Source organism: Sciurus vulgaris (assembly GCF_902686455.1).
Source record: "Sciurus vulgaris genome assembly, chromosome: 14".
Lineage (NCBI taxonomy): Eukaryota > Metazoa > Chordata > Mammalia > Rodentia > Sciuridae > Sciurus > Sciurus vulgaris.
In genome coordinates, this window is record NC_136475.1 from 51,400,955 (window position 1) to 51,426,695 (window position 25,741).

At 38.1% G+C, this 25,741-nt stretch overlaps 1 long non-coding RNA gene across 3 annotated transcripts in view; it reads right to left on the reverse strand.

The window, feature by feature from the left end:
• LOC306643914 overlaps positions 1-25,741 on the reverse strand; it is a 74,741-nt gene that overhangs the window by 42,374 nt on the left and 6,626 nt on the right. For all 3 annotated transcript variants that reach the window (XR_013759117.1, XR_013759118.1, XR_013759119.1), the window contains exon 2: positions 6,117-6,213. This is a non-coding gene — a long non-coding RNA (uncharacterized lncRNA). The remainder of the gene's footprint in view (positions 1-6,116; positions 6,214-25,741) is intronic.

Consider the following 25,741-nt stretch of genomic DNA (forward strand, 5'->3'; position numbering starts at 1 on the left):
ATAAATTATTTATAAAATCTGGCAAAAGCTAAGCATGATGGCATATGCCTGTAATCTCAGGTACTCAGTAGGCTGAGGCAGGAAGATTATGAGTTTAAGACCAGCCTGGGAAACAGAGAGACCCATTTAAAAAAAAAAAAAAAAAAAAAAAAAGTCAGCAGAAAAACAGAGACACCCATTTAAAAAAAAAAAAAAGTCAGCAGAAAGTTCTAGTGGAAACTTTTGAAATCTTGTTCATCTTTATCTTATAATCTTTCTAAGTTGTGATAATCATGATTTCCTGTTTAATTATCTTCAGAAACTTTTTAAAGGACTGTTATAACATTTTTGTATTTTCCAAAATAGTATAAGCAATCAGATTTCAAACCTACCATAAAAAAGGATTTCAAATGTGCATGCACAAAATATTAAATTGTTTTTCATTGTAACATTAACTTAACCACATTACAGAGTAAATATTACGTTCTTTTAACATCATAAGAGTAAACTAATGGCTCAGAAACAACATGTGTGATCTGACTAAATTAGTGTTACTATGGAAATGTGAAATTTTCAATTTCCTGACCCTTAAGGTTGATTTCAACACTGCAGTATACAGACTTTTCCACTTTGCTGCTAGTTAGTACAACAGAAATGGATGCTGCAAATCAAAGTTATTAAGGAGTCTAAAACCAGGCAACAAAAGTAGGAAAAAGTATATTCTTCTCTTAAAAACTTCAGTCATATATCATCTATGGTTCATTCCATAACCCAAGTCCTCATCTGGCTTGTCTTTATTTTTCTCAACAGTTTGCTGGCAGATTCACAAACCCAAAATAAATAGAATTTTTCCACTATCTAATTCTGAATTTGGCAGGGAAACTCAATGATGAATCTATTCCTACCTCAAAAAATGTTTTCTTTTATACATTTCACTCACCCATACTCAAGTCTGTAGACTAGAGAAATAACACAACTTTATTGTGGGATGTATTTCAATCACATTTCTCAGGAATAAGTCAAGTGCAAACTAAATCTTAATATCTGAAATTTCAAAGAGGAATAGTTTTTTTTTTTTTTGTTTGTTTGTTTTTAACCATGTTCCATCCTGGATTCCTTCCAGGCTATCCAAGGAGAAATACCAAAGCTTTATCACTAGGAAGAGGAGGTTTCTTCATACTCTGAACTATCAAAAGTCCCTCACAACAGCAGATGGTACTCCAGGTCCACAACTTCCCTTACCACACAACCTCTCTTTTAAAGTACTGATGCTTCACAGCTCACACAAAATTTTAATTGACTAACTTGCATAAGACTGCTCTAATAAAATAATTTAAGCAATTTTTTCTTTATTATTTCCTTTACTACACACAGGAAAGTGAGGGTTATTGTTATCCAAAAATACTTTCCCTAGTAATTTCTTTCTTAATATGCTACTTAAACTTAGTCCCAGTTACTCACTACCTACAAAATCTACCTTTTATTACAACCCTTTTCTAAAGAGCTTAAAAGCTTACTCATTCTAGTTTGGAACTAACTCCAGGGAAGTGCTACAATATGAACCACCCTGTTTGTTCCCTGTAGGTGCCTAGAAACAACTTATAATTTCTATTTGGAAAGAGACAGGCCTGGGTTATACATGGACTTTTATTGTGGAATCTGTTAGCATTGCTTTTTCAAGCATCACTTTCAGTTTATGTGAGGAAACTTGTCCCCAGGACATTCTTTTAAGGGGATTTATGGATTTATACTGCATAGTGCCTCCAAATTAAGTTTTCCAGAGAAATTTCGATCATGTCACTACCCTACTCAAAAACCTTCAATGATTTTCCTTCTCCATTGCCTACAGGCTAAAGTTCCAGAGGCCCTCCCAATCTGGCAGCAGTTAATGACTGCATCTCACTTTCTGTCCTCTCTACCCATATTCTGTCTTCCAAACAGGGCAGGGAACATCCTATCCAGTAGGACATGATATTTGCTGTTGACCAGGAAAAACTGTGTATAGTATTTCAGTCTGTCTTTTTCCAGTGGGAGTTTTATTGACATTATCTTGTTCTTTCTCTACAATTTTATACTGGGTTGTGTTAGAAGTGGACTCTTTAAATAACTAGACTGTTAAGCGTTAGACCTAATGAGGAAGAAGAGACAATACCCAGAGATCCTGGACTTGAGCTTGAATTCAATTTTGGGTCATCTTCCTTTACAGCAAGGTGTTCAGGTAGCAGGGTGGGTATGTGAGGATGCTGAGTAGTCTAAGACAGACTGTAGAGGACTCAACATATTATCTGCCCCTTTCTGTAGATCAACTTTGCTGTTTGAGTAGCAGTAATTCACATCTCTAGCTCTAGGCATATCCTAATTTTTCAAGTCAGTCAGCCTATCCCCTTCCAACAGATATTGAGTCATAACCAAGATTTAAGTGATTCAGGAGCTGCTATTCTCCCAGCCACCATGGTTTAAGGATCATAAAATCTCAGAGAAAATCTGAGATATTTTGTTGAGTGGTAAAGAGAAGCTACTTCCTCTGGATATAAGCAAGGAATCACACAGGCCAGGTGTGGTAGCCTACCTCCAAAATGCCCCCAATGATTTCATCCCCTGATGTTTTATACCTTTGAATAACCCCTCTCTTTACAATGTACCAGAATTGGCAGGGTTGGTCCATATGATCAACAAAATAGGGCAGAAGTGATCATAAGTCATTTCTGAGGCTCATCATAACACATTAGGCTCTCTCACTCCCCCTTTCTCATCATTTACTCTGGGAGAACCCAGCAGGAATGTCATAAGAAACTGTACAGGAAGGTCTGTATGACAAAACTGAAGCCTCCCCCACAGCTGCATGAGTTGCTTGAAAGTGGATTCATGGGGTCCAATAAAGTTTCAGATAACCAGCCCTGGATGACATCCTGATTACAACCTGTGAAGAGTCATTCAGCTAAGCCATGCCTCAATTCATGATACATGGACACAGAGACAATAAATGCTTGTTGTTTAATCTTTTAAGTTTGGGAGTAACATTTATGCAGCAATAGTTAATGAAAGCATCTGGGGAACCCTCTTGCAACCAAGAAAAAAGACCAGACTAAAAGTGAAGAGAGGGCTCTCAGGACCACAGAAAAATCAGACCTATAACCCTAAGTTATCTACTCCTGCCCACTCTGCCTCTAGTTCTCTTTAAGTTTCCTGAACCAATAAATGTTCCCCCTTTTTTAAAAGATTTTTCCACTACTTTTTGTTTGCTTCATTGTACACAAATGAAGTACAACTTATCATTTCTCTCCTTGTACACAAAATAGAGTCACACCGTTTGTGTAATCATACATGAAGATAGAGTAATGATGTTTGTCTCATTCCATTACCTTTCCTCCCCACTACCCCCTCTCCACCCCTCATTTTCCTCTATGCAATCCATCCTTCCTCCATTCTTCCCTTACCCCACCCCTGTTATTTATTATCATCTACTTATCAGAGAAACATTCAGCCTTTGGTTTTGGGGGATTGGCTTATCTCACTTAGCATGATATTCTCCAACTCCATTCATTTACCTGCAAATGCCATAATTTTATTCTTCTTTATGGCTAAATAATATTCCATTGTGTATATATACCACAGTTTCTTTATCCATTCATCTGTTGAAGGGCATCTAGATTGGTTCTACAATCTAGCTACTGTGAATTGAGCTGCTGTAAACATTGATGTGGCTGTGTCACTGCAGTATGCTGATTTTAAGTCCTTTGGGCTTAAAGTGTGATGATGCAGACTTTGTTTCAGGGGACCCAATGCCTCCATGTGCAACTTCCAAACTCCCCAGATCTCTTCCCATTTACTCATGTACAGCTTTTTAGTCTCTTCCTACTTACCCATCCTTTATGGCCTCATTTAAGTCTTGTCTTTTCTGACTTGCAACCAGTGCAAGAAGGTCTCTATGTTTTCTAGATTCATACAATACTTGTGCTATCACTTCCAATTCATTTGGCACTTATCCCTGCCCTGTCTTTAGTGAGGATATGTTTATCTAAATTGTAACTGTCCTGAAAGTAGGGACCTTTGTATATACTCTAATTCTTATGGTAGTTATTGGAAAAGGCACTCATTAAATATTGCTTGTTTGATTAAATCTGTCAGTCTGTCAGTCAAGACATTATGAACAGGTAAACTTATCTGGTTGGGAAATAACATATATTAATCCTGGTACATAAAATGGCAAAAGGAAAAATCAGAAGAAAATAAAGGTTTACCTTCTTTGTTGGCCCATGTTTTCTGAATATCATCACTTGGGTAAACATTAATGAAGAATTTTGAAGATGTTACTTGATTCCTAATAACATCATCCCATAAAACTTTCTGCATATTTCAAAAGGATGAAAAGTTGTCCAGATAAACTATGATTATGAGGCGTATTTCACTATGCATATGTGCTATCCATACGTAATAATACATTTGTAATATTCATTCTAAGCAGCCTGATTCAGTGGAGTACAAATACAAAATTCCTATCTTTCTACCTGTTACTATCTTAAGCCTGCTCTGCTGAATCTCCCTTCATCTTTTAATGGCAGTTTTGAAATGACTTCCTTAGTAAGAAGTCCAAAGTTGTACAAAACCTCATTTTTAGCTCCTCTGATCCTGAATGTAGCTCAGGCACTGGGGTGAGTGCCTGAAATGGAGGAGGGGTAGGGGATCCTATTCCCTGTGGAGTTGCAGCATTTGGATGGGGACTTGTACTAGATGCAGAGATAAAAATGGACAAGGGTCTCCTCTCTCTTCAGTGCTGCAGTTATGGTCTTCTCTTGGCCGATGCTGTTGACCAGTCTGTGTGTGGCAGGCACCCCAACACTGGCCCTTCCATCAGGTATCTGTGAGAGTTCTCTATGGACTCCTATAGGGTCTCCCTAGGGTAGAGTTTCCTGTTAAGGAAATACCAGTCCCCACCTTGCTGTCCTACTGCCCCCTCCATTGCTATTCCTGGTGTTAAGACCACAGCCTCTTGAGTAGAATACTGGCAAGTAAGCTCAAGTCTAACTACATTCCCTGGTTGTCTCTCAACCCTTGGGAAACCCACGTAGTATTGCTATGCCACAAGGTGGGGATAGGATGCTTCTCTGCCTCATTTCTCAGCCTCATTATCTCACTTGAATTCTCCATTCCCTTACTCTCATAGGCACTGGAATCAGATTGTCTGGTTGGATGACTAAAAATTAAGATATCATTCTCCTCTCTAAATCCTACTCTCTGTAGGTGGTCCTCAGGGCAACTCATCTTTGGTTTCGAAGATAAAATCACCGTATTTTTCACTAGGTGCTGGGGATTGAACTCAGGTCCTTTGGCATGCTAGGCAAGAACTCCACCACTGAGCTACATCTTCATCCTGCCTACATATATGAACACAAATCACAACACAAAGATATTATCTCTATTTTGGAAACTCCAAAAATTATCATATCACATATCACAGTATATTCAAAAACTAAGATTTTTTAAATGATCTATTTAATTTACATTCATTGATCAGTCAGTCAAATTATTTTTTGACAGCATCAACCTATTGAAATTTGAAAGACACATAAAACTTAGTTTGTGTTGTCACAACATAATTATTTATTGCAATTTTTAATACAAAACTGAAACAAACTCTACAATGTCTACTTTTAAGGAATAAAATAGCAGTTGATGTATCTGGCTACTTAAAACATTCAGACTCACAATTATTTCTAACTTATAATCTTTGAAATGTGAAATGATCTTGGGAAAAGAATTTGCAGGTAACTCTATCAATCAAGCAAATGTCTTTTGAAAGGTTTCCTCTGCATACTTATATGGCCCTTTACCAGGTGAAAAGAGCTTTCCCATGTATTATTTCATTCGATATGTGATGTTCCCTAGGATAGAAGAAGAGCAGATAAAGAAAATGAGGATCCATGATGGCCAGTGACTTGCTGAATATCAGAGTAACTGGCAGAGCAAAAAAGAGAATGTGAATCTCCTGGTTCTATGGAGTCCTCCCATCCTAAAAGGCTGCTTCAAAAATCCATGGAGCTATCAGAAATCCTGAGGGAACTTCTCGTTTATGCCCCTGCCATCAATCAGTTAAAATCAGTCATTTAATATGATACTACAAGATTTTTTTCATTTACCTGGATATGGTGGCACATGTCTGTGATCCCAGATACTCAGGAGGCTGAGGCAAGAGAATTCCAAGTTTGAGACCAGCCTCTGTGACTCAGCAGGACACTGAATCAAAATTAAAAAATAAAAAGGGCTGGGGGATATAGTTCTGTGGTAGAGTGTTCCTGGGATCAATCCCCAATAACAGAAAGAAAATAGAGATTTTTTTTTCATTTATTTACTTGCTCTTTCAAAAAGTATGTGCTGAGAACACACTGTGTGTCCAGCATTGTGCTGGTACTTGACATGCAGTTATGAGTAAGCTAGACAAGGTTCCTACTCTCCTGCTACTTACAGTTCAATTGTGGAGACAGATACTACTCACATAATCACAAAAGTAAATATATAGTCACTGGTTGAGAGGAATACTCTAGAATGAGAGCAGCTTGCTTCAAAAATTGCCAACAGGGAGGCATTACCTTATCCGAAGCATCAGAGATGAGAAGGATAGGAGGAAGGGGTAGAAAAGACAGAGCATCCCCAGCCAGAAAGAGACATGGCCAGTCAAGATAATCATATCAACCTCAGTCTTATTCTATGATAGCAATTTTTTTTTTACATAAAAGGGAAAATGTCTAGCAAGAAATACACCAAAATATTAATGATGCTTTCTTCTGGAGAGACTGGTGATGTTTTCTCCTTTATGCTTTATTGAATGTTCCAAATTTTCTACGAAGAAAAACATAAGCTTTGTTGACCTGGTGGAGAGGGTCAGAATAGAAAATGTGACCCAAAGGCCCCTGTGTGAGAAAAGGAGGGGAAGTTGAACCCTCTCCCCAAAGTATAGAAGCTGGAGTGTGAATCTGGAAGCAAACAGTGAAAGAACATACATAATTCACTTTGACCTTTTACGAGGACAATGAATACTCAAATGTATAAAGCTGGGAAAGAAAAGGAGCTAATATGTATTGATCCCTATTATTTGCCAAGCACTATCCTATACTCTTTTTGCCTAGAATAGAGAGATAATGGTACTTAATTTCCACAATTTCCCTCTGTGTTTCTTTCACTTATGCTGACCCAATGAGATGTTTATCATAGTCCAGTTTACAAATGAAAAAGAAAGTGGAATTTAAGAAGAAGTCAAGTAATTTGCTCAGTCAGACACCTATTAAGTGGAAGAGCCGGGATTAATATTTGAAGGCCCATCTGATTCCAAAGGAACTCTTAGAACATCTGTCACCTAGGTAAATGTGATGGAGAATGTTTACATTTAAAAATTTCCCATAATAATCAGAAAGAAGATAGACCAAAGAAGATAGGATTGTGCTGGTAGGAGTATAAGTTCTGTACAGAGCACAGTATTTTTAAAAAAATTTTTATTAGTTCTTTTTAGACATACACGACAATAGAATACATTATGACATATTATACATACATGGAGTATAACTTATTCCAATTAAGATTGCACTCTTACAGTTGTACATGATGTGGAGTTTCACTGTTCATATATTCATATATGAAAAAATGAGGCTCCTGACGGCATTCATATTCATATATGAACATAGGAAAATTGTGTCAGATTCATTCTACTGTCTTTCCTATTCCCATCCCCTCTCTCTTCCCTTCATTCCCCTTTATCTAATCCAAAGTACTTCTATTTTTCCCCGCCACCCCTTATTGTGTGTTAGCATCCGCATATCAGAGAGAATATTTGGGCTTTGGTTTGGGGGAATTGGCTTATTTCATTTAACATGATAGTCTCCAGTTTCATCCATTTACCAGCAAATGCCATAATTTCATTCATCTTTATGGCTGAATAATATTCCATTGTGTGTGTGTGTGTGCGTATACACACACACACACACACACACACACACACACACACACATATATATCACATTTCTTTCATTCATTTATCTGTTGAAGGGCATCTAGGTTGGTTCCATAGCTTAACTATTGTGAATTGGGCTGCTATAAACATTGATGTAGCTGTATCACTATAGTATGCTGATTTTAGGTCCTTTGGGTATAAACCAAGGAATGGGATAACTGGGTCAAATGATGGTTCATTCCAAGTTTTCCGAGGAATCTCCATACTGCTTTCCAGAGTGGTTGCATCAATCTGCAGTTCTACCAGCAGTGTATGCACATACCTTTCCTCCAACATCTTTGTCAACATTTATTGTTACTTGTATTCTTGATAATAGCCATTCTGACTGGGGTGAAACGGAATCTCAGCATACTTTTAATTTTCATTCCTCTAATTTCTAGAGCTATTAAACATTTTTTTCATATATTTGTTGACGATTCATACTGCTTCTGTGAAGTGCCTGTTCAGTTCCTTTGTCTGTTTATATCAATAAATAAATGGGTTATTTGTTTTTACGGTGTTAAGGTTTTTGAGCTTAATGCAGAGCACAGTATTTTTAAACACATACAGTGCCAGGGATTAGCTAAGTGTGTTAGCAATCTTGTCTGATTCATAACAACTTTATGAGATAATATTGCTATCAGCTTTCTATCACTGTTACAAAATGTCTGAGAAAATCAGCTTAAAAGAAGGAAAGATTTATTTTGACTCACAGTTTCAGAGGTTTCAGTCTATGGTCAGTTAGCCCTGTTGCCTTTGGGCCTGTGGTTGAACAGTATATCATGGTATACTCAGAGGAAACAGCTCACCCCAAGGCAGCCAGGAAGCAAAGAGAGGAGGGAGGGACCAGGGTTCCAAAACCCCTTCAAGGTACATCTCGGATGACCTAACTTCCTTTCACTAGGTCCCACCTCCTAATATTTCCCCTAACTTCCAATAGCAACACAGACTCACAACCGAGCCTTTAACATATGAGACTTTGGGGGATCCAAACTACAACAGGTATCATCATCATCATCATCATCATCATCATCATTATCATTCCCAGTTTTCAAGTAGGGAAGCTGAATTACAAAGAGAGAAAGCAACTTGCAATATCACACAGAGCTGGTTATTCATTTATTTATTTTCTTCTCTTGATATTAGGGATTAAACCTAGGTGTGCTCTACCACTGAGCTTTTTTATTTATCCCTAGTCATTTTTATTTTTTATTTTGGGGTGGGATCTCACCAAGTTATCTAGGCTGGCCTCAAACATGCGATTCTCCTGCCTTGTCTCCCACTACACCTGGCTGGAGCTGTTACTTGAATAGGCAAGCTGACAGCAAAATCTTTACATCTAATCACCAAGCTATACTCCATCTCCTAAATTCTTCACTTACTCTCTTGGTCCTTTCTATATGTGAGTGATCTATTTCCAAAACTTCTTTCCAGGGGCTGGTGTCTGTGCTTAGATGGGTGAAAAACAAGTTTCCTTTAGAAGTTTGAAGCAGGTAGAAAAGAGGTTGAATGACAGGTACCAAAACACTATTAAAAATAAGAAACCACTTCTGGTGTTCAGCAGCACAGTGAGGTGGCTATAGTTCACAATAACCTATTACAAATTTCATGAAGATCTAAAAGAGAAGAGTTCAAAGACTTCAAACATAAAGCAGTGATGGAGGGGGATGCAAATCCTGATTTGATTAGCCTACACTGTACTCACATGTTGAAACATCACACTGTACCCCATTAATATTTATGTACAATTAATACCTGTTAATAAAAACAAGAAAATGCATTCTTTCTCATGCTTTTTAAAAAATAAAGTTTTATGTATTTCTCCTTAAAAAAAAAAGGAAAGAAAACCACTTTATCCCTGACTATCATTTGCCTGAGGGCAACCTGGAGAAAAGTCCGCTCCTAGTTCTTACAAAGAGAACTCATCTATCATAAATTGGTTATTAAATTATAAGTAAAACCTGAGCTCTAATTGCTCAAAAGTAGTTTGTCTTGTAAAACCAAGTGTCTAGGAGGGACCGTAGCTCAGTGGCAGAGCACGTGCCTAGCATGGGTGAGGCACTGGGTTCGATCCTCAGCACCACACACACCCAAAATAAATAAGTAAAATAAAGGCATGCTTTCCATCTACAACTACAAAAATTTTTTTGTTAAAAAAAAAAATACCCATGTATCCACCTTAGTAATTCTCAAACTACCATAAATCAGAATCACTCAGAAAAAAGTGTTAGAATACAGATTGATAGATCCCACCTCCAGCTCTGATTCAGGAGATCTTGGTTGGGCCCAAGAATTAGCATTCTAACAAGTCTCAGATGATGCTGATGTTGATGCTGATACTGCTGGTAGGGAAACCACACTTTGAGAACCATTAACCTGATGGTTATCAAGTCATCACGAGTTTTACAAGAGTCCTTGCCCCACAGGTCTGCAACTGAGAGTTCCTCTCATCCTAGACCTCCTGCCCCATTCACAGGTTCTAGAGTAGGTGAATCATATAGAAAAAGAGTTTTGCTTTCAAACCTGCAATGAAGCAGGACTGAAAGTGTTTGCTGAAAAACAAAAACAATTGATTTGTGGGGGAAGTAAGTTTTAATGCTTTACTTTTTCCCCCCTCTCTTTTTTTTTTTTTTTTTTTGTTGTGGTGCTGGGGATCGAACCCGGGGCCATTGTGCTTGCAAGGCAAGCACTCTATCAACTGAGCTATCTCCCCAGCCCTCTCTCTCTTTCTCTCTCTTTTTTTTAACGTCTTTGTTTATTTATTATTCCTTTTGGGGGGAAGTTCTGATTGCTGTCATTTGGGTAATTATTTTAAATATTGCAGGGAAAACAAATGATACCCAAGGTTTAAAATGTTGGAGTTACATTCATACCAAAATATCTATTAAGTTACCTACAAATGTGAAGAGTAAGTTTCATTTTGCAGTTAAAGTTACAAAGGAGGTCCCAAAACCTGAAGAGGTGAGTTAAGAAGCACCCAAGCGCCCTCTAGAGGGAAATAAATTCTTGGGCTATTATGCCTTGCCTGAAGGCTGCAGAATTTATTGCTAAACAATAAGATTTCCATTACATTTTTAATCTTTTGAAGTTGATGAACATTTTGTGTATTGAAGACAAATATAAAGAAAAATAGTGACTTGAGGTGAGAGATTTTAAAGAATGTGTTTAATAATAGAAAGAAGTTAAATTTTAGATCATGTAAATTTGTTATTCCTCAAATTTTCAACCACCAGTTTTAGCTTTCATTGATGATTCTTGCCTGAATCAATCATTATTAATGTTGAAAATACACTTTAATTTATATTATAAAATCACAGCACTTTAATAACATGTCAGTATACAAATACGAAATTCTTATAAACTTTTGAGATTATCTTGTTTGAATATTCTGCTGCTTTGACTAGAAAATGACGAAGAATTTTGTTGAAGTCAGAGCCTTGTTTCCATTTACTTGAAAATTTGTAACTTTTACATTTCATTAAGCATCCTAACACTGTGCATTGATCTCTCTGGATTCAAATTAGTCTATCACATACCTTTATGTTCAGAGTCAGACCTAAAGGATTTAGTCCAAAACATTTTTTAAAGGTTAAGTAAGCCCAACAGGGCATCTGTAGCACTTGCTTGGTTACCAGGAACCATACCTGGGACATTATAATAGTCATGACAAAATATCATTATCAATATAATGATAAAATATTGATATTTTTCTTACCAATCCTTCAACCCTCTGAAAGAGCTAATGAATTATATTTTTTGAATGAATTATATTTTTAGCATAGTAATTGATTAGATTTCACAGTGTTTCCTTCCTTTTGTGATTCTAATAATAGCAGCCAGGTTTATTGGATGCTATGTGCTATTCACAAACACTTTATGTTTCTACTTTACACATCGAGAAATAGCCTTACAGTGGTTGAAACATTTGCACAAGATCACACAGCTAGTAAAGATTGAAGCAAGAATTTAAACACAAGATGTCTTCACACTCTTAACTGGTATGCACACCACCTCCCTTTTCGTTATTTTTCTATCTTCTTACTAGTAACAAATAAAAAGAAGAATGGAGACTCAGGTAGACTTCTGTTTAAACATGCCCTGGTCCCTTTACCAGACATTATCTTTATAAACCTGTTTTTCTATTAGTCTCTTTTATTTCTCTAAAGGCAGTACCATCTTCTCCATTCCTGATAATCCAATCACCTGTAGCATGCGACCTGAACCCCACTTTCTTTTTATTTTACTTATTTTGGTACTAGGAATTGAACCCAGGGGTGTTTAATCACTGAACCATATCCTCAGCCCTTTTTTGTATTTTATTTAGAGACAGGGTTCTCGAGTTCCTTGGGTCCTCACTAAGTTGCTGAGGCTGGCCTTAAACTTGTGATCCTCCTGCCTCAGCCTCCCAAGCCACTGGGATTACAGGCATGTGCCACTGCACCCAGCTGAACCCCACTTTCAAATGCAATGAATTACCTGATCTTTTTGTAACACTGATCCCTCCTCTCTGTTCTTGTTCCTGGCTTAGCATCCTGGCTCTTCTTTCTTCCTTCAATCTCTCTACCTCTGATTTATTTTAAATAACACCTGATATGACTGACTATTCAAATTGTTGTCCAATGCTCACTACATACAGAACCCTAAGTTTTCACACCTGGCTTCAACTTGTCACTAGAGCCCCTCATTTTGCTTTAACATGCTCTTTATTCACAAACAGGAGGTCTCATTTGTTCTCAAACTACCTTAAATATTTTTATTAGTGCATTATAGTTATATGTAACAGTGGGGTTCATTTTGGCATAATCATACAGGCATGGAATATAATTTGCTCCATTTCAGTCCCCAGTACTTTCTCTTTCCCTCCCTTCCTCCCTCCCCCTGTTCCTCCTCCTCTATTCTAGTGGTCTTCCTTCTACTTGTTTATCATTTTTTTAATTGGTGCTTTATAGATATACATAAAGGTGATATTCACTGTGGTACATTCATATATGTACATAGAATTATTTATCAATTTCATTCTGCAGTTCCTCCCTTTACTGCCCCTCTTCCCTCCCCCTCTATCCCCTTCGTCTACTCCTCTGGTCTCCCTTCTATTTCCATGACTCCTGGAACTATAGCAATAGTCTCTTTCCTGTCCTCTGATCCTACTGACATGGCTCCTTGGTTGCAGAGTTACCCAGACAGCCCAACAATCCCCACAGAGAAGTGGCAGGGAAGTAGAGTGGTAGCCCTGGCAGGTTGAAGTGCAGCCACTTGAAGCCTACCAAGCAGATGCAGGCCTATGATGGGGCAGGCCTGAGGCTCCAGTGCCAGGGAGTGCCAGGACACACCCACCTGTCACCCCATGGTGGCCTGGTTCACCACTGTGTGGTACTCCACAGCACAGTCCCCAAGCATCCATGGTCTGCTGTCCTCAACCTTGCACTTCCCTGTGAGCAGTGAGAAAACGGAAGTGGGGCAGATCCGAGTGGGATGGCAGGATTAACTAATAGCATTACTACTCTCCCAAACCCTGATTAGCATAAATTTGGGTCAGTAGTGTTAGTACTTTTCCAAACTCCGATTAGCATAAATTCAGACCAATAGCATTGACTCGAGTGCTATAGAAACCCCTAAAGCATCATGCTCAAGTGACACACCTCGAGTCTACTCTTGCTCTGCAGGAGTTCGATTTCTATTCCCACTTAAATAAATCCTGCTCTTACACTCGCTTATCCTCATCTGTGGATTTCGATCTTCAAATTCACAAGACAAGAATCCAGAAAGAAGAAAATGGCAGTCATGGCTGTAAAGACCTGCTGCTTAAGTATACCCCACCCACCAGCAGAAGCAGAGAAACTCTGGTTTCATTACCCCTTTAAATTCATCCTCCACTCCATATGACAAGTCTTGGAAAATCAAGACTCCATGTCACTCCCCTGCATGAACCTCCTAGTAGTTCTGCACTGCTCACAGACTGCAGCCAAGATCCGAGCATAGACTCTCCCATCCTCTAGTTTCGCATCCTACCTCTTTCCAACTTCATTTAACAATCTAGTAACATCAAACTGATTTCAATTTCCAGAAACACTCTGTTATTTTACATTTCTCTGCCTTTATTCTGTCTGGATTAATGCCCCACTCCTTCCAGTCTCTGCATTACATGACTTCTGGGGCATCATTCACACAGGATACACTTACTTGTGTCAGCAGTGGCCCCTGGTACCCTCAGATCTACTTTCATACGTGGTGAAGTCATACCTGTCATTCTGGTTCAGTTAAAAATCCATCTTTCCCATAAAGCTCTCCTAGAATTCTTCAATAGCTTGGAAAAAAAAATGGATTCTATCATAGCACTTTACTATATATATTTATATTTTTTTTTCTTAATTCTCTGATTATGTTTGTCTCTCCCCGTACCAGACTTAACCCACAATTTACTTTTGCAATTTCAACTCCTAGCCCAGTGTCTCATACATTCAGCAAATGTTGTTTAAACTAAAATATAATGCTTATTCCATCTCACTGTCAGGAGGTTTGCTAGAGAGAAGGAATTCTGACTTTTAGTGCATATCTTCACATTATCCATAGTCCTAATATACAAGGCTGACTGTAAGAATTCCTGTTGAGTTTTTCTTTAAAAAAAAAAAATGCAGTTTCCCTCAAATTGAGCAAATTTTAAAAGTAGCATATCATCTTACTGGTGGAATGAAAAGCAGCTATTTCTCCAATAGTGCTAATTTTCATAATTTTACAAGGATATAATATGATCAACAGTCTAATAATTTGATTGTGATAGGAAGCTAAAGATGAGTTCAAAAATGTGTATAAAGAATAGGCTACAGAGCCACTGTTCTGAAATGGCTAGCCACACTGTTAGCATCTCACATATTTATTTACCTGAATATGTCTTGTTTTTCTGTTTACCTTTGGTGTCTGTGATGGATATGGCAGGTAAAATTGCCAGGCCAAGACCGAAGCTTAAAGAATAGAAAAAGGCTTTGGAAAAGTGGAAAGTAATGAAAATGAAGTTTGTTTTGTCAGTTTTAATAGAATTTATTGTTCTTAGCATTTGATAACTAAATACAATTATATTCAAAATTCCTTTATTATTGAAATTCCTGCAGCAAAAATAACTTGGTTGTTGCTAATCTAAAAACTCTCAAGTCCCTGATTTCATTTTTCTACTGAAACAATTTTTGATAATATATACTTTACATAGTGAGAAGTTTCTTACCAGAATTGATATTTTTAATAAAAAGTGTTGACTGCCTTCATGGAGCTTATAGACGAGGGAAAGAGGAAATAATCAAACAACATCTATACAACCAAACCTGAACTCACCTATTTTCCCCCAACTCTGGCTTTCTTCACATCTAAGAGAGAAACAGTTACTCACATCTCTGTAGGAGAGACAGGTGTGAAGTGTTGCCAACCAGAGAACCCCACATAAGCTTTCGTTCCAGGTTTCTGTTTTGTTTTGTTTTGTTTTCTTTGGTTTTGTTTGTGGGTGGGGGGTCAGTCTAGTCATGGAGGCATGGAGTGCCTTCATGAATGAGCTTAGTTACTCAGGCTCCAGTCTCCCACCCAGAAGTCAAACTGATAAAGTGTGGCCCAAGTCTCCAGACATGCAAAAATAGGCATTCACCATAAATCAGTGTTACTACAAACTACCTGATGTAGCCAGAAGTCTCAGGTACATAAAAACAATCTTATTAGAAAATATACTTCAGAGCCTAAAGAAGTTATCTCCCCCAAACCATTAAAGAACCAGTTCTGAAAACCTTTGGGAAGAATGTGCAGAGTTTGGGCAACTGAGGCCTACTGAGTGAGCAAAGGAAAGCCTTCCAACAGAAATCACACCTGAGCTGCACATTGAGAGATAAGTGTTACCCAGAGGAAACGTGAACGAAAACACTTCAAGTGAATGTAAAAGCAACATGAGCAAAATGATTGAGACCCAAGGGAGCATGGCTCTTAAGGGGACTGAAAGTAGCTTATAAGACAGAAGTCCCCTCTACTCACAGACCCTCAAATTTATGAGAAGTTCTATTATCACCCTTCCCCAACCTGAATTCTCCTTCTAGGTTATCTCTCCCAAAACTGGGAAAAGGATTCTTGCTCATTTATTTTTATGGTATGCAGAAGTTTATGCTCTGAGTTTCACCACCAGTGTCTTTCAAAATATGGTCTGCATCTATTTAGAAACTCTGAAACAAAGTTATTTTCTTTTTTTCTTAACAACTTTCCCTAGGGACAGTGAGAGTAATTACCCCAGTAACTTTCTTGGTGGACAAAAATGGTAGATAGCAGAAAATGTTGGGAAAGAGGAGTAAGTGAGTATCTCAAATATTTAATCCCACTGTATTTCTGTTTCCTACAAATTTCTTAAAACAGGATAGAGTCTTCCATACCAGCTGAATCCCTAGTAGCACATCACTCATAAATTTATATTAGGCCAAGTTTGCATGGCCACGTTCCCCTATTCTCTGCAATTAGACAAAATGATAAATGAGAAACAGCATACTGCATACACCTAACAGACCCAATAAATTATTGTTGAAACTGAATATTGATACTTTAAGTACCATTTCCAAATGTACCTCTTTATCAAAAGGATTAACAATTTGTGAACAGAATGCAAGGCTTTTCTGAAGTATACTTTTTAATGAGGTGTTTAAAAAAAACAAAATTAATTGGGAAGCCTTTAGACTGAGATGACTCCTGCTCCTTGGGTTCCTACTAGCAGACTGAAACCCAACTCACTGTAAAAAGTAAAATGAAACTTGAACTTAACCCATTAGACACTTCCAACTCACCTCTAAATAGAGACTTTACCAATTAGAAACCACCAACTAACCTCTAAGGACTTTCCATTTTAATCAATCAAATATTTTCTTTGTCTTGCTTCCACAAACACCTTATAAAAATTTCCCCTGGCATCCCTTCGGTGGAGCCCTAAACCTTTTGTACTACCCAATTCATGGATCCTTGTCTGTTAAAATAAATTCTATAAAATTTTAATGTGCCTACCACAAAAGTGACCAAATTTTATAAAAGATAAAAACCTCAAAATTTTCCATAAGAAAATACTGGGGATAATAAATTAGGCTATGTATCTAAGGCAAACCAAATGAAAGGAGGCCTAATGAGAACCAGGCTGGAGAAAGCTCATAAATCCTTCTCACCCCAGTATTGTTTTGTTTAACATTCATGGAAGTTTATTTACGGGGATAAAATGTGAATTAATTTGCTAAAGAAATTTCTGTGTTTTGTCAAGTAATGGTATACAACACATACATGTTTCATAGGAATGAGAATGATGCTTATGGGAAACAGGAAAAAGAGACGGATTTCTAAAAGGAGGAGAACCTACAAATGTGGATGCTCAAAAGTTGTGAACTTCACTAATTTTTGAAACCTACCTGAAAGACTGACAAAGACAATGAAATAATAAAGTTCATATTACTCAACTTCAAAACCTCCTCTCTCATAAGATGGATGCACCCAAAAAAGATATTATTTTAAATATAAATTTCAGAAACTACAGCATCACCTTGAGTATCATCTCTTTAAAAGAGAGCAAGCCAAGAGAAGTTAAATGCTTAAAATTTAAATGAGTGTCAAAGAGAATAATGTAAAGCTCCCTTGCACACAGTAGTCCATTTATTACCAACAGCTCTGTGTCTGCAGAGCCACCTGTTTCGTATCTAAGATGCAGTAAGTGTATTTTAGTATAAAACCTTAAATTACTCCAAGACATTCTAAATCGGTTCAATATTATTCACCTGTACAATGAGCTAAAACCCAAACATATGAATTGTTCCTCTCCTAATCAGCCTTTTGAATCAATTGTCAAAGGTAACCAGAGAAAAATGGGTAAAGGGTATTCTCCACATTGCTCCTGTGCTAACATTAAAGTGATCCAAAATCAGATCAAAGACACACATAATATGTGAAGAAAAAGGAGGAGGAGAAGAGGGAGGAGAAGGATAAGAACAACAACAATAAAGTTTAAGAAGCAGAGAAAAATGTCAGTAAGGTCTAAAATTCCCACTAGCTTAATCAACCAAAAACAATTCCAAAAGTCTCCTCCAAGTTTCAATTCACATTAATTACAAATGACAAACACAGTTACTATAAACCATAATGGTCTGAACTAATTTGTCTAAGCATGCAATGCAGAGTTGGCAAGGTCAGGTTTTTGTGCTCAATTACTGTTCACTCATGCTGACTTTAAAGAAACTTTTGTCAGAAGGAACAATGATCCCACTATCCTAAAATAATTAACCAACATTAAAATCTAAGTAACAATTCAATGGGGAGTTGCATTTAGTTATAATCCTAAACACACACAAACACAAACACACACAAAAGTCTATATGTAAATTGATCCTGCTCATCACAAACCTGTTAAACTTTCTCTAAAACAGTATGGGACAAGATACGAAGGCCATCAAGAGTGTGGTCGCTATAAGAAAATCCATCCATAGGGAAAAATGACAACTATTGATGGTAACAAACAAGTAAAAATATAAAAACAAAATTAATTTTTAAAAAAGGTTAAAAGGTAACAAACCATGAAAATGGTGATTGGAGGTAGCATGACACAGAGGAACACCCATGAAACTTAGGGTCTAGATACTGAACCTAGCTGTTTTAACCTCTGGGAAAACTTCTTTTGGATAGATCCCTTACTGATTTTTTTATTGAGATGAAGAGAAATTTCAGTACATCAAGAGACAAAAACAAAACAAAATCAGGCTGAAATGAAATTTTTTATCCTTACTATCCTTTATTCTCCAAAAAGAATGCAGCAGCAAGTATCATCTAGACCTGACCCAACCTGCTTCTACCCTGGGAGTTTTTAATTATCCAAATGGTCCGGAGCCCCAAACTATTCAGTTTGTTTGGTTTTGGGAGATGATACCAAAGAGATATCTGCTACCTCATCCCAGTATGGTTGAGTGACCAACCTGAAGAAGGAAAAAGTTATAGCCCCTGTTATCACCTTCCTCAGAGAAGAAATTATAGGGCAACAGTGGTACCTAGTAACTGTTTTTTTTTTTAATGTATCCATATAGTGAGAAGCATGTGTACTTAGTTTCTTAAATTAAAATATTAAAAAGTAAGGAACAGTCAGATATGATGGCACACACATATAACCCCAACAACTCAGGAGACTGAAGCAGGAGGATTGCAAGTTATAAGGCCAGCCTCAGCAACTTAGTAAGACCATCTCAAAATAAAAAGTAAAAAGGGCTGGAGATAAAGCTCAGTGGCAAAGCACCCCTGGGTTTAATCCCCAGTACAATAAAGAAATAAAATAATAAAAAATAAAGAACAGAAAGAAGGAAGCATAATTGTTCAATAATGTTTGCTTTTTACAGACAATGTGTGACCATACTTGTATTGAGTCAATTTTTGTTACTATAATGAAATATCTGAGGGAGGATATACAAAATATAAAAGGCTCATTAAGCTCACAGTATTGCAGGTTCAAGGGCATGGGACTGGCATTTGCTCAGCTCTGGTAAGGGCCCTCTTGGCTGCATCACATCATGGCAAGAGTATGTGAAAGTGAGAGGAAGAGCACACCTCAAAACAGGAAGCCAGAGAGCAACTGGGTTTCCACAAGAACTCAAAGGTACACATCACCCCCAATTGACCTAAGTATCTCCCACTAGGCCCCATCTCTGAAAGGTTCCACACCATCTCCCAAAACTGCCAAAATGGGGACTCATTCTTCCATGTCTGTACCAAAGAGGTACAGGAAAAAAAAAAAAAAAAAAAAAAAAGCCAGAAAAAAATTCTCCCAAGTTGACATACTGGTTTCTCTTGAAATTCATGATCACAAACCTCAGAAGCAGCACACCACTGTCTGGCTGGCAATTCCACCATGTTTCTTTTATAGACATATTTTTCTACCTCCAAAATAACTTTCTTCCTTGTTTCAGTCAGTCTTTTCACTACTGTGACTAAAGGACTGAGCAGAACAATTGTAGATGAGGAAAATTGAGGGCTCAAGGTTTCAGAGGTCTCAATCCATAGACAGCAGGCTTCATTCCTCAGGGTTCAAGGTGAGGCTAAACATCATGTCAGAAGAGTGTGGTGGAGGGAAGCGGCTCACGTGATGACCAGAAGGGGGGAGAGAGAGAGAGAGAGAGAGAGAGAGAGAGACTCTGCTCCAGATACAAAATATATACCCCATTGCCATGCCCCCAATGAACCACTTCCTCCAGCTACATCCCACCCACCTCCAGTTACCTCTCCATTAATCCCATCAGGGATTAATTCATTGATTATATTAAGGCTGTAGCCCAATTCTTTCTCCTCCAAACCTTCTTGCATTGTCTCACATGTGAGCTTTTGGGGGACACCACATCTAAACCATAACATTCCTGAACTTTCCATACCTTCTCAGCCTTTCTTTACTCTCAGCTGCGGCTCCTTGCTTCTAACTTCATTAGAGATCGAAATAAATCCTTTCTTAAGCAAATTTCAAACTCACCTACATCTATCCCTTTATATTCTCTCCCACTACAGTAAAGAAATTTTCTTCTTCCTATGTGTAAAACAGGGTGTTGAACGAGGGCTTTTCCTATGGTGTCAGAACTTGGGTTAAGATTCCAAAATGGAAGACAATGAGTGATCACTACCCCAGTATTCCATAAAATATAAGATAGCAGAATCAGCCCATTATCACCAATTCCCATCATCCATTCAAGCCAAAAAGGAGAACATTAGATATTTGGAAGTGGGATTGAAGAGAACCATTGAGGAAGGAAATTGCCAGTATAGTTAGAAATGATGAGGCATTTCTCTTTTTTTCTTTGTGGAAGAAGACAGAGTCCTCCCTGTTCATTCCCACCATCAACCAAACCAAGTAGTAGGATCCCAAGAGAACCACTGGTAGAGATGAAGAAATGAGTCAGTCTCCTTTCCCTGTTCTCTCAATTCATTTTCACACAGGGTTTTGAAAGCCTGTCCTGTTGTTCCTAAAAAGGCTCATAATGTAAGCAATAAAACCTTTCTTAACCTCTTAGAGTGTGTGTGTGTGTATACATACATGTGTGTATATACATATATATGTAAACACATGGCATTGCCAATTTTGTCATTCAAAGCAAATTTTGGATGGTCCATCCTGCTTCTACAAAGTGTCCATAACAGGATTTTAAGATTAGAGACACTAGTGCCTGATTCTTATAGAGAATTTGGAAGGTAAAGACTGGAGCCACCTGAAATGGTAGGGCAAGAAAAGAGGCCAATAGTTGAGACATGCAAAAATTCTACCTGTTTAGGGATAAGGATGTATGAATTTGTGGGCCAAGAGAATCCAAGGAAATGATTTGAAGTCACCTCACCCAAGAGGGATAAGAGCCAAGTTGAAAGGATCTCTGCAGTAAGAAGCAGTGCAATAGACCACCAGGGGTAGAGGCTGAGAAGGGCAGAAAAGGTCAGCCTCTCATATTAGGAAACCAGTTTGTTGGTCCCAGTAAGCATCACTCAGATAACCCATACCTACTTCATCTCTCTCCTACTCCCTTCTCTTGTCACATAATTCTGGGATGGCTATAAAAATAACAGAAGCAGGTAAAGGCTAAAAGAATAGTGAAAGAACAAATCATATCATTTCTTCAACCTCTCCAGATTGGTGTAAAAGAGAGGTCTTGAACTGCACATGAGACCTCTGGCTTCTACTTAGGCTGTGCAAAATCTGGAAAGAATCTTCCACCCTTACAGCAACAATAACACTAACAACAAGGTCAAACAATCTGAGAATTCACATGTCTCCTTGAACTCATCACAGAGCTGAAGTGGCAAGGCAACCAACTCACTGGAAATCTAAGGAAAAATGGATACCTCAGAAGAGAGATGTCAGGTCATGAGCGCTTGCTCATCTGGCACAGGTACCACCAAACATTGGTGACAAGAATTAAACTGAATGTTTTAACTAATTGTTAAAGGTCAAGTGGATGGACTGAATTGTATCCCACCAAAATTCATTCTTTGAAGCCCTGAGCCTCAATGCAATGATGTTTGGAGATGGGACTTTGGGGAAGTAATTAGGTTTAAATGAGGTCATGAGGTCATGAGGTTGTGGTCCTCATGCTGGGATTTACCTTGGTATAAGGAGTGCTCTCTTACTTACTCTTGCCACCATCCCTCCCTATCTCCTTTCTTCCCTCTGTCTTTCCCTCTCTCTCTGCCCTGTGAGGAAATGGAGAGAAAGTGGCCAGTTATGAGCCAGGAAAACGTCCATGCCAGGATCCTAATCAGTTGGCACCCTGATCTGGAAGACATCCCAGGCTCTGGAAGCGTTAGAAACAAATTTCTCCAGAAGCAGGAGAACCATTTAAACCACCTAGTCTGTGATATTCTGGCCCAAGAAGACTAACAAAGAATACAAAGCCCCTAGAGGTCACAGACAGAAGAGGAACTTGCAACCACTCAGCTGTTCTTCTCCATGAACTTCAGAAGGTGCTCGAATGAGAAAAAGACTAGGTAAGGGGAAGAATCCTGAGGAAGTGTCCCTCCTATGCAGGCCTGAAGAAAGAAGAAAGAAGTCACTGTTGGGAAGTTCCACTGGATCCTCCTTCCTTATCTCACCAAAGGAACAGAAGAAACCTTAGGAACTTTGGGAAAGCAACAAACAGTTACCCTGATTGAGGCACTATGAAAACCCAATGCTATTGGGAGAGGGAACTGGACTGAACAAACCCTCTAACCTTGGGAAAGGGACAGAATTCATGGTGGGCCTAGAATTAAAGTGGGAAAGGGGAACGAGCATTGAGAATGCTACTTCCACCCAAGACCTACAAATGATGCCTGCCGAAGACTGAGGGCCAACAAGCTTCTAGTAACGGGTAACAGTATCTATTGCTGGGGGGGGGGGGGGGCAGTGCAAAAGGGAGCAGTGCAAAAGAAAGAAGGAAACAGAGCGTATGCTCAGATGAATTCTGAACGAGAATTTAGTGAAAGGACTATTTGTAGATATGAGGACATGCTCTAAAAACTAAGGAAGAATGCTGAAGAACTGAGGGTCTAGTAACACCAGGAAGGTGTGAAGGCCTGAAGCAGCAATGTAACTGAAGCGAGAGCTCCAGGAAAGCTACCTGGTAGGAGCTACAGTGGCAGAGGGACAACCACCCCTGCTCCTTTGCCCTCTGATCTCCCACTGGTGCCTCTCATCAGCAGAACTGCCAACAGACAGAAGGTCTGGAAGTTGGTGTGTTTTGTCCCATAAAGATAAGTTCCCTGCAACACAAGGCAGAGGAAGGGTAGAAAGTGCTCAGAGGGAAGCAAATGGAAAACAGCAGCACAATGCTTCCTAGCTGTCCTCCTATATCAACATTGGCTCAAACTTCATACCCTTGGTGACCTCTCCCTACTCAGAACTCAGATCCTGGGCCCTTTTCTTTTCTCTCTCTACTCTTCCTCTAGGTGATATCATGCATTTCCATGGCTTTATAATGTCAATGACATGGTATCTTTGTATTTATATTACCCTAGTCCGCTCCCCTGAGTCCTACACTAAGATCCAACTACTTGTTTTTTTAATTTCTTTTTAGTTATACATGACTGTAGAGTGTATTTTGACATATTGTACATACTGGGAATATAACTTATTCTGATTAGGTTCCCATTCTTGTGGTTGTTATGATGTGGAGTTTCACTAGTCATGCAGTAATATATGAACATAGGAGTTATGTCTGATTCATTCTATTGCCTTACTTATTTCTAACCGCCCCCCTTCCCTTCATTCCCCTTTGTCTAATCCAGTGAATTTCTATTCTTTCCTCCACCCCTCTTCTTATTGTGTGTTAGCATCCACATATCAGAGAGAACATTTGGCATTTGGTTTGTTGGATTGGCTTATTTCACTTAGCATAATAGTCTCCAAACCCATTCATTTACTAGCAAAAGTCATAAAGCCATCCTTTATTCTGGGTAAGTAATAGTTCACTGTGTATAGATACCACATTTTCTATATCCTCTCATCTGTTGAAGGACACCTACAATGGTTCCATAGCTTAGCTATTGTGAATTGAGCTACTATACATATTGATGTGGCAGCATTACTATAGTATGCTGATTTTAAGTTCTTTGGGTATATATCAAGGAGCAGGATAACTGGGTCAAATGATGGTTCCATTCCAAGTTTCCTGAGGAATCTCCTTACTACTTTCCATAGTAGTTGCACCAATTTGCAGTTTCACTAGCAATGTATGAGTGTACCTTTTTCCCACATTTTTGTCAATATTTATTATTGCTTGTATTCTTGATAATTATCATTCTGACTGGAGTGAGAGAAAATATCAGTATAGTTTTAATTTGCATTTCTCTAATTGCTAGTGACGTTGAACATTTTTTCATATATTTGTTGACTGATCATATTTCTTCTGTGAAGTGTCTATTCAGTTCCTCTGCCAATTTAACAATTGGATTATTTGGGTTTTTGTGTGTGTGTGTGTTAGTTTGAGTTCTTTGTATATCCTAGAATTAATGCTCTATGTGAGGTGCAGGAGGCAAAAGATTTTCTCCCATTCTGTAGGGTCTCTCTTCACATTCTTGTTTCCTTTGATGTGAAGAAGCTTTTAGTTTGATACCATCCCATTTATTGATTCTTAATTTTACTCTTTGTGCTTTAGGGGTCTCATTGAGGAATTTGGTTCCTAAGCCAATATGATGGAGATTTGGGTCTACTTTTTCTTCTAGTAGGCACAGGGTCTCTGGTCTAATGCCTAGGTCCTTGATCCACTTTAAGCTGAATTTTGCACAGGGTGAGAGATAAGGGTTTAATTTCATTTTGCTACATAAGATTTCCAGTTTTCCCAGCACCACTTGTTGAAGAGGCTATTTTTTCCTCCAATATATGTTTGTGACATCTTTGTCTAGTACTAGATAACTGTATTTGTGTGGGTTTGTCTCTCTGTCTACTATTCTGAACCACTAGTCTTCATGTCTGTTTTGGTGCTAATACCATGCTGTTTTTGTTACTATAGCTCTGTGGTATAATTTAAGATCTGGTATTGTGATGCCTCCTGCTTCACTATTCTCACTGGAGATTGCTTTGGCTATTCTGGGCCTCTTATTTTTCCAAATGCATTTCATGATTGCCTTTTCTATTTATATGAAAATCCATTGTAATTTTGAAAGGAATTGCATTAAATCTGTATAGAGCTTTTGGTACTATGGCCATTTTGACAATATTAATTCTGCCTATCCAAGAGCATGGGAGATCTTTCCATCTTCTAAGGTCTTTAATTTTTTTCTTTAGTGTTCTGTAGTTTTCATTATAGAGGTCTTTTTACCTCTTTTGTTAGATTGATTCTCAAGTGTTTTTCTTTTATGTGAGGCTATCATGGATAGGATAGTTTTCTTAATTTCTCTTTCAGCTGATTCATCACTGGCATATAGGAATGTAATTAATTGATTTATGGGTGTTAATTCTATACCCTGCTAGTTTGCTGAATTCATTTATGAGTTCTAGAAGTTTTCTACTGGAGTTTTTTCAGTCTTCTAAATATAGAATCATGTCCTCCGCAAATAGGGATAGTTTGAGATCTTCTTTTCCTATATGTATCTCTTTAATTTCTTTCTTTTGCCCAATTTCTTTGGCTAGAGTTTCAAGAAATATGTTCAGTATAAGTGGTGGAAAGGCATCCTTGTCTTGTTCCAGGTTTCAAAGAAAATGCTTTCAGTTTTTCTCTATTCAGAATGATGTCGGTCTTGAATTTAACATATATAGTTTTCACAATGTTGAGGTATGCTCCTATTATCTCTCATTTTTCTCAT